The 14400-nt window shown below is 31.9% G+C and overlaps 1 protein-coding gene across 4 annotated transcripts in view; it reads left to right on the plus strand.

The window, feature by feature from the left end:
• The window catches only part of CTNNA3 (catenin alpha 3), a 1751355-nt gene that overhangs the window by 1534815 nt on the left and 202140 nt on the right, over nucleotides 1-14400 (plus strand). The gene's annotated exons all lie outside the window — the stretch shown is intronic.

The following is a 14400-nucleotide window of genomic DNA, read 5'->3' on the forward strand; positions in this document are numbered from 1 at the left end:
GGAACTCATCACAAGTGCCTTCCTTAATACCCAGCACCTATTTCACCCATCACCCCACCTACCTCCTCTCTGGTAACCATCAGTTTGTTCTCTATAGTTAGAGTCTGATTTTTTGGTTCACTTCCCTCTCTTTTTATTTCTCCTTTCTCATTTGTTTTGTTCTTAAGTTCTTTTTTTTTTTTTAAAGATTTTATTTATTTATTTGACATACAGAGATCACAAGTAGGCAGAGAAGCAGGCAGAGAGAGATAGGAGGAAACATACTCTCTGCTGAGCAGAGAGCCTGATGCGGGGCTCGATCCCAGGACCTGGGATCCTGACCTGAGCTGAAGGCAGAGGCTTTAACCCACTGAGCCACTCAGGCACCCCTGTTCTTAAGTTCTATATATGAATGAAATCATATAATATTTGTCATTCTCTGATTGACTTACTTCTTTAGCATAAGACTCTCTAGGTCCAGCCAGTCTTTGCAGATGGCAAGTCACTCTCTTTTCATGGCTGAATAAGATTCCACTGTATATATAGATCACCTCTTCTTTATCCATTCATCACTTAATGTACACAGGTTATTTCCATAATTTGGCTATTGTAGATAACGCTGTTATAAACTCAGGTTCATGTATCCCTTTGAATTAATATTTTTGCATTCTTTGGGTAAATACCTGGTAGTGCAGTTGCTGGATCATAGGGTAATTCTAGTTTTTTTTTAAGTAGTCTCCATGCTTGATGTGGGACTTGAACTCACAACCCTGAGATCAAGAGTCACTTGCTCCACAAACAGCCAGCCAGGCACCTTGGGTAGTTCTATTTCTAACTTTTTGAGGAAACTCCATACTCTTTTCCACAATGACTGCATCAGTTTGCATTCCCAGTATAAGAGGGTTCCCCTTTTGCCATATCCTTGCCAATACTTGCTATTTCTTATATTGTTGATTTCAGCCATTCTGACAACTGTGAGGTGTTATCTCATTATAGATTTTTATTTTCTTAATTTTGTTTCAAGTTTTTATTAAAATGTTAATCAGTTAACATGTAATATAATATTGGTTTCAGGAATAAAATTTTGTGATTCATCACTTACATGTAACACCTAGTGCTCAACACTTAATATTCACCAACCTTTTAACCTATCCTGCAACTCACTTCTCTTCCATCACCCTCAGTTTGCTTTCTGTAGGTAAGAGACTCTTGTGGTTTGCCTCCCTTCTTTTTTCCCCCTTCCCCTATGTTCATCTGTTTTGTTTCTTAAATTTCACATATGAGTGAAATCATATATTATTTGTCTTTTTCTGACTGAGTAGTTTTGCTTAGCATTCTAACTCCAGCTATGTCATTGCAAATGGCAAGGTTTCATTCTTTTTGATGTCTGAGTAATAATCCATTATATGTATATATGTATACACGTATGTGTGTGTGTGTGTATGCACATATATATACAAAACACAACATCTTTATCCATTCATTAGTTGATGGACATTTGGGATCATCCCATAATCTGGCTATTCTTATAATGCTGCTATAAACATCAGGGCACATATGTCCCTTTGGATCAGTATTTTTGTATTATTTGGGTAGATACCTAGTAGTGCAACTGCTGGGTTGTAAAGTAGACTTATTTTTAACTTTTTGAGGAACTTCCAATCTGTTTTCCAGAGTGACTGCTCTACTTTGCATTCCCATCAACAGTGTAAGAGGGTTCTTCATTTGCTACATCCTTCCCACGTCATTGTTTCCTATGTTGTTAATTTCAGCCATTCTGACAGGTGTAAGATAATACTTTAATTTTGATTTGTATTTCCCCAATAATAAATGATGTTGAGCATCTTTCCATGTGTCTGTTAGCCATTGGTTTGTCTTCTTTGGAAAAATGTCTGTTCATATATTCTCATCTTTTAAAAAATTGAATTATTCATTTTATTTATTTTTTGGGATATGGAGTTATGTACATTCTTTATATATTTTGGATATTAACCCTTTAACATATATGTCATTTACAAATATCTTCCACATTCCATAGGTTGTTTTTTAATTTTGTTGATCATTTCTTTTGCTGTGCAGATGTGTTTATTTTAATAGTTTCTTTTGGCTTTTGTTTCCCTTGCTTCAAGAGACATATCTAGTGAGAAGTTGCTATGGCAATGTCAAAGAGGTAACTGCATGTGTTCTGTAGGATTTTTTATTGTTTCAAATCTCACGTTTCAGTGTTTAATCCATTTTGGATTTATTTTTGTGTATGGTGTAAGAAAGTGGTCCAGTTTCATTTTTCTGCATATTGCTGCCCACTTTTCCCATTTCCCATTCAACACCATTTGTTGAAGAAACTGTCTTTTTTCCCATTGGATATTCTTTCTTGCTTTGTCAAAGATTAATTGACCATATATTTATGGGATCATTTCTAGTTTTTTTTTAAATTTTGTTCTATTGATCTATGCATGAGTTTTTGTATTAGTGCCACACTGTTTTGATCACTACGGTTTTGTAATACAACTTAAAGTCCAGAATTGTGATGCCTCAAACTTTGCTTTTCTTTTTCAAGATTGCTTTAGCTTTTTTTTTTTTTTGTATTTCCATAGAAATTTTAGAATTTTTTTTTTCTAGCTGTGTGAGAAGTGCTGTTGAATATAATAGTATTCTGATAGGGAATATGTTAAATGTAGATTGCTGTGGGTAGCATAGACATTTTAAGTTTTTTTTTTTTTAAGATTTTATTTATTTATTTATTTATTTGAGAGAGAGAAAGAGAATGAGAGACAGAGAACATAAGGAGAGAAGGTCAGAGGGAGAAGCAGACTCCCTGCTGAGCAAGGAGTCTGAGGTGGGGGACTTAATCCCAGGACTCCAGGATCATGACCTGAACCAAAGGCGGTCACTTAACCAACTGAGCCACCCACGTGTCCTAAAAATATTTTTTCTTGCAACCCATGAGCATGGACTGTTTTTCCATTTCTTTGTGTCATCTTCAATTTCTTTCATCAGTGTTTTATAGTTTTCAGAGTCCAGGTCTTTCACCTCTTTGGTTAGGTTCATTCTTAGGTATGTTATTGTTCTTGGTGCAATTGTAAAATGGACTGATTCCTTGATTTCACTTTCTACTACTTCATTAATTGTGTATAGAAATGCAACAGACTTCTATATGCTGATTTTGTATCCTGCGACTTTACTGAGTTTATCAGTTCTAGCAGTTTTTTGGTGGAGTGCTTTGGATTTTCTACATAGAGTATAACATCCTCTTCAGATACTGAATGTTTTACTTCTTCCCTGCTGATTTTGTTGCCTCTTATTTCTTTTTGTTGTTTGATTACTGTGGCTAGGACCTCCAGTACACTGGTAAATAAAAACTAAAAAACAAAAGAAAACAAATACAAATACAAAACAAAACAAAACAAAACAAAAAACAAAAACCCCTAAAAAACAAAAAAAACAGGTCAGTGAAACTGAGAGCTTGTTCTTTGAAAAAAAATAGAAAAATAAAAAAATTGATAAACTCCTAGCCAGACTTATCAAAAAGAAAACAGAAATGATCCAGATGGCTTCACAGATGAATTCTATCAAACATTTAAAGAAGAGTTAATACGTATACTTAAACTATTCCAAAACATAGAAAAGGAAGGGAAACTTACAGATTCAATCTATGAGGCCAGTATTACTCTGATATCAAAACCAGATAAAGACTCCACTGAAACAAAGAACTACAGGCCAATATCCCTGATAAACATGAATGCAAAATTCTCAATAAAATGCTAGCAAACGAAATCCAACAATACATTAAAAAAATCATTCACTGTGATCAGTGGGATTTATTCCTGAGTTGCAAGGGTGGTTCAGTATTCACAAATCAATAAGTGGGATACACCACATTAATAAAAGAAGGGATAAAAACCATATGATAATTTCAATAGATGCAAAAGATGCATTTGGCAAAGTACAATATCTATTCATGATAAAAACCCTCAATAAAGTAGGTTTAGAGGAAATGTATCTCAGCATAATAACACCCATATATGAAAAACCCACAGTTAATACCATTCTTGTTGGGGAAAAACTGAGAGCTTTTCCTCTATAGTCAGTAACAAGATAGGGTATGCACTCTCACTATTGTTATTTATCATAATACTGGATGTTTTATCTTCTATTTTATCTTAGCCATTCTTGTGAGTGTGTGATTGTATCTGATGATTTTAATTTACACTTTGATAACTAATAACCTTGATTCCTTCTTAAAATATATTCCTTTGGTCATTTGGATATCTCATGTGAAATAAATTTTCAATCTTTCGCCCATTTTTTTCTATTATTTGCTCTTTCCTTACTGATTTGTTACAGTTCTCTATATATTCTGAACATGAGCCCATTGCAAACTTTTCACACATGATGCATTCATATTTACCTCTATTAACAATGTCTTTTGATAAATAGAAGTTTTAAATTCTTATATACTTCAATGTATCAACTTTTTATTTGTTCCAAGTCATAAAAATATTCTCCTATATTTGATCTTCAAATTTTTATTATTTTCTATTTCACATTTAGATAACTGTTTTCTATTAAATTGACTTTTGGGTATACTTCAGACCATACCATATTTTTTTTCCCAAAGGATATCCAGCTGATTCCATTCAGTTTATTAAAATGACAACCCTTTCCCTGCAGCACCGCAGTATTATTTTGGTGGGAAGGCATAGACACACAAGAACATATGTATGTCTATTTCCAGACTTTATTCCACTGGTTAGTTTGTTTTTTCTTAGTTTGTCTTTATTTCCTGATTAAGATATAACTTCTATAGCATGATGCCACTTTAAAAATACAATGTGAAATTTGGTTTATTTAATTTTGTGGAACAAGTTTAATAGATATCTTAGTGCTCAATTGGGTAGTACAACAGATAATTAGCAGTACGTATTTTTTCCACATGTTCTAGTCACTTCATTAATGGAATGACTGAGAAAAAATAATGGATTCTTAAATCAATACCTAGGAAGTCCCTGTTAAAATGTATGGGAGTTTTTGAGGTATAAGTTTATAAAACTGGTTCTTATTTTAAGGAATATTAACAGAATATTGGAGAAATTCAGATATAAGTTGTATTTATTTGGTATTATAATTGTAGAGGAAAGACTGACAACCCATAGCCTATAGGCAAAACTTGCTGGCCATCTGTTTTTGTAAATAAAGCTTTATTGACTACTTTTGTCCTACAGTGGCCAAACTGAGTAGTTGTGGAGGAACTTATATGGCCAACAAAGCCTAAAATATTTACTATCTTGCTCTTTGTCTAATATGTTTGTCAAGCCCTGTTCTAGATAATTTGCATTTATTCTTTGAAATGACTGCTTAGTACCATAGTTATACTAAGAAATTAAACAGGCTATCTTGCTATATTGTTTCCTAGATGCAATTTTGAGAAACTAGTATGGCATTTTCATGACATTTAAATCTATACAAACTGTTCAGAGAAAAAAGATACACTAGAAATTTTTCAAAAGGTATTGAGAGAGGCAGATTATTGACCAAAACTACTGGAAGGAGTTTCTAATAATGAGATCTGCTATCACTTCCCTTTGCTGGAAATTATTAGTGGGAGCCACTGTCTCTGGGAGTAGCTTCTGATAAGGGGCAAAATATTGCCATTGATATTTGCTCGCCATTAAGATCCACAGCTAATGTAAAAACCAACTCTTGAAAATAAATATAAAAAGGGGACCACTAAAACCCCAACAGCCCTTGAAGCAGAAGTCAATTTTTCACACTTACTTTTTTGTGAATGTGCTAGCAGTAAGATTCCAAAAGACCTACAATATGGGAGAGGGCTAGTATTAGGTATATACTATTGTAGTAATTCAAAATAAAGATAGCTGATTGAATAAGTTTAGAGTAAAGCCCTGGACAGGGGATCTGAGAGTCAGGGGTAAGATTTAAAAAACAAACAAACAGACAAATGAACGAACAAAAAAACTTAACAAAACAAAGAGTCCTAAGGAATTTTCTGAATTTTAAATGAAAAAGTAGAACAGAGAATTAAATACCAGTCAGAAATTAATTGAGGCTGGACATGTTTGAAGACAAGAAAGGTAAGTCTTGGATAATGACGACATTAATAGGTGCCAGACACATTCTTTGTTGTCTGCTAAATACTCGGAGTTTTGTTTTAAAATACTAGATGGACACTGACTTTATGGATGTGGATAGAGACTGTGGGCTCTTCATACTAATTACTAAAAGTTTCATTTCTGGTATGGTAGAGTAAGCTTCTAAAAGTCCAACCCACCACAGATGACAATTATAAGGAAATAATCACTTAAGTTGAAGATAGATCAATGTGAAGAAGAGAGAGAAAAAGTATTTTTAAAATATCAGCAGTTTTAGTATCTGTGAAACAATATAAAAATGTTTAACATATATGTAATTGGAGTTCAAGATGAGAATGGGTCAGATAAAAATGTTGAAGAAATAATGGATCAAAATGCAAATTTGCAGATGATTTACTGCAGATCATTTACAGATTCAGTGAGCTCAGTGAATCTGATTGCTTACATGAATGAGAAAGGATAACAAAATTTCAAAAGAATTCTTTGGAAACCTGGAACATTTTAAGTTGTAACTCCTGGTAATACACAACATTTGCCATTTTCAGAAAACAAGCAGAATATATATATTTTTTAATTTTAAAAATGCTCCTGGGAGTCATAAGGTGTACTCTGTATAGCATGTTGAAAATTACCAAGAATCTTAGGTTTAAAAAATTTTGCACTCTATTTTATACCTTAAAATTATTTCTAGGAATCATTAGACTTTGATTAATGTCTATAACACATTCTGGTACAATGGTTGCAGGATACCTCTGTTCGCTGGTATTTTTCTTTGTATTGTTAAAATACAAATAAAATTATGTCTTGGTATTAAAACATTTTTAACTTTTGTTATTTTACTTTTGATCTCCCCATATATATCTGTATTTTCTGATTTGGGAAATGCAATTTAACTAATAAGGTGTATTGGTTATTTACTTCTTTTTCATAGTTTATCATTTACAGTTAATATCTCTGTTACCAGTGAGTATGCCTCTATTTTCTAATATTTTTCCAAATACTTTTAAATGGAGTGTGTACTGACTTTCATGGCTAGCATTCTGGTTATTCATAATTAAGTACCTTGAAGAAATTTTCTGCTGTCTTAATATTTCTGTCATTTGGTAGAATGTTTTTGAATGGAATTTTTTTCTTATTCCCACAGGAGTGAAATGATTTTATGCCAATTATGTAAAAATAATTTGTCATGGTTATATAAACAAGCAACATGTAGATACAATATGACTTCCATTTTCTGGGCAATTAGAATTATCAGAAGTAGTGATTTCTAGGACTTCTTCCAAATTCTGTGATGGAAATGTCACATAAATTGTGCTTAGGAGAATTCAGTCTATATGTTCCACTATAAGTATGTACCAGATGATTATCATTTCATGTTAAATATATGATTAAGATATGGCTTATGATGACCTAATTTTAAAAAAGAAATTATATATATATATATATATATATGTGTGTGTGTGTGTGTGTGTGTGTGTGTGTGTATGTGTGTATGTGTATATATATACACTGGGGAATTGAGTAATACTTTTAATTATGGTATGGCTCTATTCAAACTTTATATGTTGAAATATTTAAAGTTATTAGGAAGGTGCCTGACATCATCCTTCTCTAAGGATAAGCCTGTGCCCCTTGAGTTATTGCCCTTTAGTGACTGAGCAACAGAAAGAAGAGTATTTCTTTTTATTAGATATTTATAGCAGATTCGTCTATCTTCAGTATAATCTAGAAATCCAGCGTCAGTAAATCATCAAATTCTTCCTGCTATGTGAGCACAGTTAATTTGTTATGAAACTTTTAAGTTTTGTCTTTTTTAATTTCATTTCACAAAATACATGAAACAACCTGAAAAGCATCAGAAATAACCATCCTCAAAATTTTATAAATATTCCATGTGTGTTCTAACACTGGCATTGTCACATACATTTTCAGGTTTTTTGCCAAAACATTTCCCCTTCTTTCTCAGTTTGGAAAGTCCCCAAAACCATGTCACATGTGACCTTCTCTTGGAAACCTTCTTCATACATGTCAATTCTCCTATCACACTTTTCCTGAATTGATATAATCCCTTCCTCCTGCATTGTCTTCATAGTACTTTATCTAAATACTAATTCAACTATTTGCCATTCTAAATTACAATTAATTCTCTTCTTATCTAATTCTGCCACTAAATTGAGCACATATTTATGCATGGGAAGATGCCATATTTGCTTTTATGTTACCAGTTCTTAAAATAATTATTAACATCTAGTAAATGAATAACAAATATCTGTTGAATAAATGAATGGATTTTTATATCTGCATTTAAAGAGTCTTTTAAATCAGAAGACAAATGCAAATATTTTAGTTAAACAAAGAACTAATAGTGGAATATTTTTATCTTGGACTAAAAATTTCTCCACAAATCATCATGTATTAGGAAAAGTTCTATGCCATTTTTGATACAATATAAATAAGTCTTTATAATACATGTGATAACATAAATATATTGGTAGAGTTAACAGTAATTTAAATAATTAAAATGATAATTTGTATTAAGACTCATAACAAAGCAATTTACGTGTACATTGGCAATTTTCACAGTGCACTAGTATATGAAACAATGCATAAAAATGTTAAATAAGACACTTTGAAAATTAACAGTAATTGAAAAAATAACCAAACAAATATATTTATACATTATTGAAATAAAGAGTTAAAACTCTTAAATATGGTATCTAATGGTTAAGAATAAGAAAATTTGAGGGACCTCTGGGTGGTTCAGTTGGTTGAGCATCCATCTCTTGATTACAGATCAGGTCATGATCTTGGGGTGGTGAGATTGAGCCCCACGTGCAGCTCCACACTCAGCAGAAAGTCTGCTTGAGATTGTCCTCCCCTGCCCCTCTACTCCACATGCTTCTCTCTCTTTTTAAAAATAAATAAATAAATATTTAAAAAAAAGAATTTTTTTCACTCATTATATGTTAATAAAAATAATAAAAAACTTACTATAAAGCTACAGTATTGAAGTAGTGTGGTATTGGTGTAAGGATAGGCACATGGATCAGTGGAACAGAATTGAGAATCCAGGTATATACCCACACAATTATGATCAATTGATTTTTGAGAAAGATAACAAGATTATGCAATGGTGGGAGGGTTGTTTTTAAACATTGGCACTAAGATAATTGTATGTACATATGCAAATAAATAAATTAGGCTCTTACTTTACTTCTTGTGCAAAAATGAATTCAAAATACATTGTAGGCCTAAATGTAAGAGCTAAAATTATAAAACTTAAAAGAAAACAGAGGAAAGATTTTTCAAAATGTTCTGTTAGGCAAAGATTTCTTAAACAATATACCAAAAGTGTAAACCATAAAAGAAAATGGAAGATAAGTTGATTTTCATTAAAATGGAAAACTTGTATGCTCTGGGGGACATAATTTTTAAAAATGAAAAGACAAGCCAAAGTTTTGGAGAAAATGTTTTCACATTGCATATCTGTTAAAGGAATTGCACCTAGGGAAAAAAAAAAAAAAAAGAACTCATAATTGAATAACAAGAAGACCAACAGTCCAATATAAAAAAAACAGTCAAATACTTTAATGGATATTTTACCAACAAATATACCAATGAGAAGCACATGAAAGGGTACTCAACAACATTAGTCACTAGAAAAATGCAAATTAAAATCATAATGAAGTATCATGACTCACTTACTTAAATGGTTATAGGTAAGATACAGACAATGCCAAATGTGTGGGGAGGAAGTAGAGAAAGTGGGCCTTCATACATTATTGTTGGGAATTTAAAATGATAGAGCTACTTTGAATAACAATTTCACAGTTACTTAAAAATTTAAACATCAGCTTAACATAAACCCAGCAATTCCATATCTTGGTATCGATCCCAGAGAAATGAAAACATATGCCAACACCAAGGCTTATATATAAACGTACATGGCAGCAATATCCATAACAGTTGAGAACAAATCAAATATCTGTTAATTGGTGAATGGATAAACAAATATACTACATTCAAACAATGAGATATTATTCAGCAATTAAGGGAATAGAATTCTGATACAGGTTGAAAGATGGATGAACCTCAAAAACATGCTAAATGAACGAAGTCAGATAGCAAATATACATACTGTAGGATTCCATTTATATGAAACATTTAGAAGACAAATTTATATGGAGAGAAAGCAAAGCAATATTTAACTGGATCTGGAATTGGGAGTTGGGATTAATTCCAAGTGGTCTTCATGGAATTTGGGAAGTGATGCAAATGTTCCAAAATGAGATTGCTGTGTTGGTTGTACAACCCTATGAATTTACTTGAAATTATTGTACACTTATGTTGGTGAATTTTGTGGAATGACATTATACCTCATTAAAAGTATCAAAAATAAGCTTATATCGTAAGAAATCAGATTAGAAACAAAAATATGCAATCATAATAAAGGAATTAGGAATACTGAGATAACAAAGATGAATGGAAATAAATTATTTTTTTAAAGTTTAGTATATATGTAATTTTGAAAACATTATTAAGGCAAACAGAAGAAAGCCAAAATAAACTACATTATGAGTTAAAAGGTTATGAGAAAATAATATTATTCAATATTCACTCAAAAATATAAAAAAAAATGAAGAAGAAGAAAAAAACTCTCAGAGTTTGAAAAACATATTAAAGATTTACCATTATAAATAAAAGGCTGTGATATTTTTGTGTTTTTATTTAAAATAAATAAAAAAAGAAAAATAAATAAATGTGGCTAGCCTAACTGGATATTTACAAAGAAAACAAGAACAAAACTGACAGTTACTTTTCATCATATTAAAATATAATTTTTAAATGGATTAAAAATCTAAAAGTACATTTACATATATAGTCAGCCCTTGAACAACATGAATTTAAACTGTGCAGGTCCACTTATATATGGATTTTTTTTTCAATAAATACAGTACAACACTGTAAATGTATTTTTTCTTCTTTATGATTTTCTTTTTTTTTTCTATTAATTTATTTATGTTAACAGGTTCTCTTTTTTTTAATCATTTTTTTAAATTTATTTTCAGCATAACAGTATTCATTGTTTTTGTACCACACCCAGTGCTCCATGCAATCTGTGCCCTCTCTAATACCCACCACCTGGTTCCCCCAACCTCCCACCCCCCCACCTCTTCAAAACCTTCAGATTGTTTTTCAGAGTCCATAGACTCTCATTGTTCACCTCCCCTTCCAATTTCCCCCAATTCCCTTCTCCTAACTCCCCATGTCCTCCATGCTATTTGTTATGCTCCGCAAATAAGTGAAACCATATGATAATTGACTCTCTCTGCTTGACTTATTTCACTCAGCATAATCTCTTCCAGTCCCGTCCATGTTGCTACAAAAGTTGGGTATTCATCCTTTCTGATGGAGGCATAGTGTATATGGACCATCTTCATGATTTTCTTAATAATGTTTTCTCTAGTTTACTTCATTGTAAGAATACAGTATATAATACATATAACATACAAAAGATGTGTTAATCAACTGTTTATGTTATCACTAAACCTTCTGGTCAACAACAGGCTATTAGTAGTTAAGTTTGGGGGGAGTCAAAATTTATATATGGATTTTCAGTGCCCTAACCCCCATGTTGTTCAAGGCTATTACTTTTTAACTTATTGGATTAATTTTTAGCTTATATGTAAAACAAGGAGGTACTATTTGTGTAACATTATTGTTGGGAGCCTCTCTTAACTAAGGAAAATAAGAGGGAAAATTAGATGTGTTTGATTATTAAAAAAATATAAATAAAAAGTATAGGCCACAATATGCCATAAACAGAGGACAAAATCTTGTCTAGAAAAAATGTTTTCATTATAAATGAGAAGGCATTAATATCCTTAATAAATGAAGAGCTCTTAAAAAGAATAAGAAAAACAAACAACTCATATCGCTTTGGGACGATAAAGATATGACATGGCACTTCATTTATGATCAGGGATTATGAATAAAACAAGAATGGGTTGCATTGTATCATGACTTAGTTGAACAAAAATGGGGATAAAATGATAGTATCCTGTTACTGACTATATGTAAATATAGATTTTTATTGAAAATAAACCAGCATTTTCTATTTAAATTAAAACTTAACTCAGAATTCCACTTTGTAAAAATGTTTATTTTATTTTTATTCCAATACAATCAACATAACAATGTTATATTTTAGTTTCAGGTGTACAATGCACTGATTCACCAATTTTAATTTAGCACATTTAATTTAGCACATTACTCAGTGCTTATCATGATGACTGTACTCTTAATCCCCTTCACCTCTTTCATCCATCATTCCTCCCACCTCCCTTCTGGTAACCATCAGTTTGTTCTCTATAGTTAGGAGTCTGTTTCTTGGTTTGTCTCTCTTTTTTTTTTTCCCTTTGTCCATTTGTTTTGTTCCTTAAATTCCACATATGACTGAAATCATATGGTATTTTCTTCCTCCGACTGGCTTATTTGGCTTACTCTCTAGCTACATCCATGTTGTTGCAAATAGCAAGATTTCATTCTTTTTTTAATAACTGAATAATATTCTATCGTATAGATAGACCATACCTTCTTTATCTATTCATCTGTCAATGGACACTTGTAAATAATGCTGCAGTAATGAATAATTATTTCTGTAATATGATTAATTCATGTATAGGGGTGAATGAATTCTTGCCTTAGTGTTTTTGTATTTTTGGAGTAAATACCCAGTAATGTTATTACTGGATCATAGGGTAGTTCTATTTTTAACTTTTTGAGGATCCTCCACACTGTTTTCCACAGTGGCTGCACCAGTTTGCATTCCTACCAACAGTACATGAGAATTCCTTTTTCTCCACTTCTTCGCCAATATCTGTTGTTTCTTATGTTTTTTATTTTAGCCATTCTAATAGGTTTGAGGTGATATCTCATTGTAGTTTTGATTTGCATTTTCCTGATTAATCAATGCTGGTGAATATTTTTTCATGTGTCTTTTGGTCATTTGTATGTCTTTGGAGAAATGTCTACTCTTGTCTTTTGTGAGCACTTTAATTTGATTATTTGTTTTTTAAGCTTTGAGTTGTGCAAGTTCTTTTTGTTGATTGTTTCCTTAAGACTTTTATTTTGATGTAGTCCCAGTAGTTTATTTTTAATTTTGTTTTTATTGTTTCAGGAGACATGTCTCTGTTTTTGTGCCTGCACCTTACTGTTTTTGATTATTATAGCTTTGCAATATAACTTGGAATCTGGAATTATGATACCTCTAGCTTTGTTTTTCTATTCAAGATTTCTTTGGCTATTCAGAGTCTTCTGCAGTTCCATAAAAATTTTAAGGATAATTTGTTCAAATTCTGTGAAAACTGTTGTTGGTATTTTGATAGGGATCACATTAAGTGGGTAGATTGCTTTGGGTAGTATGGACATTTTAACAATATTTATTTTTTTTCCAATCCATACACATGGAATATCTTTCCATATATTTGTATCCTCCTTAATTTCTTTCTAAGTATAGGTCTTTCACCTGTATGGTTAGGTTTATTCCTAGGCATTTTACTCTTTTTGGTGTAGTTGTAAATGAGATGGTTCTCATAATTTCTTCTCCTTCTTCATTATTAGTGTATAGAAATGCAACAGATTTCTCTACATTGATTTTTTTTAAGAGTTTATTTATTTATTTGACAGACAGAGATTACAAATAGGTGGAGAGGCAGGCAGAGAAAAAGGAGGCTCCCCACAGAGCAGAGAGCCCAATGTGGGGCTCGATCCCAGGACCCTGAGACCATGACCTGAGCCAAAGGCAGAGGCTTTAAACCACTGAGCCACCCATGCACCCCTCTACATTGATTTTATGCTGCTAATTTACTGAATTCATTTATCAGCTTTAGTAGTTTTTTGGTGGAGTCTTTAGGATTTCTATATATACTAACATGTCATCTGCAAATAGTGAAAGTTTTACCTCTTCTTTACCAATTTGAATGCATTTTTAACTCTGTTTTCTTGTATGATTTTTGTGGCTAGAATTGGTAGTACTACGTTGAATGGTGAGAGTAGATATTCTTATCTTCTTTCTGACCTTAGGGAAAAGCTCTCAGTTTTTCCCCATTAAGGATGATGTTAGCTGTGAGTTTTTCATATATGGCCTTTACTGTGTTGTGCTATGTTCCTCCAAACCTATTTCATTGAGGGTTTTTATCACGAGCAGATATTGTACTTTGTCAAGTGCTTTTTCTGCGTCTATTGAAATGATCATATGGTTTTTATCCTTTCTTTTATTGACATGATGTATCATGTTAATTGATTTACA

Source organism: Lontra canadensis, unplaced genomic scaffold, assembly GCF_010015895.1.
Source record: "Lontra canadensis isolate GAN:19392208 unplaced genomic scaffold, GSC_riverotter_1.0 scaffold3, whole genome shotgun sequence".
In the NCBI taxonomy this organism is placed as follows: Eukaryota; Metazoa; Chordata; class Mammalia; order Carnivora; family Mustelidae; genus Lontra; species Lontra canadensis.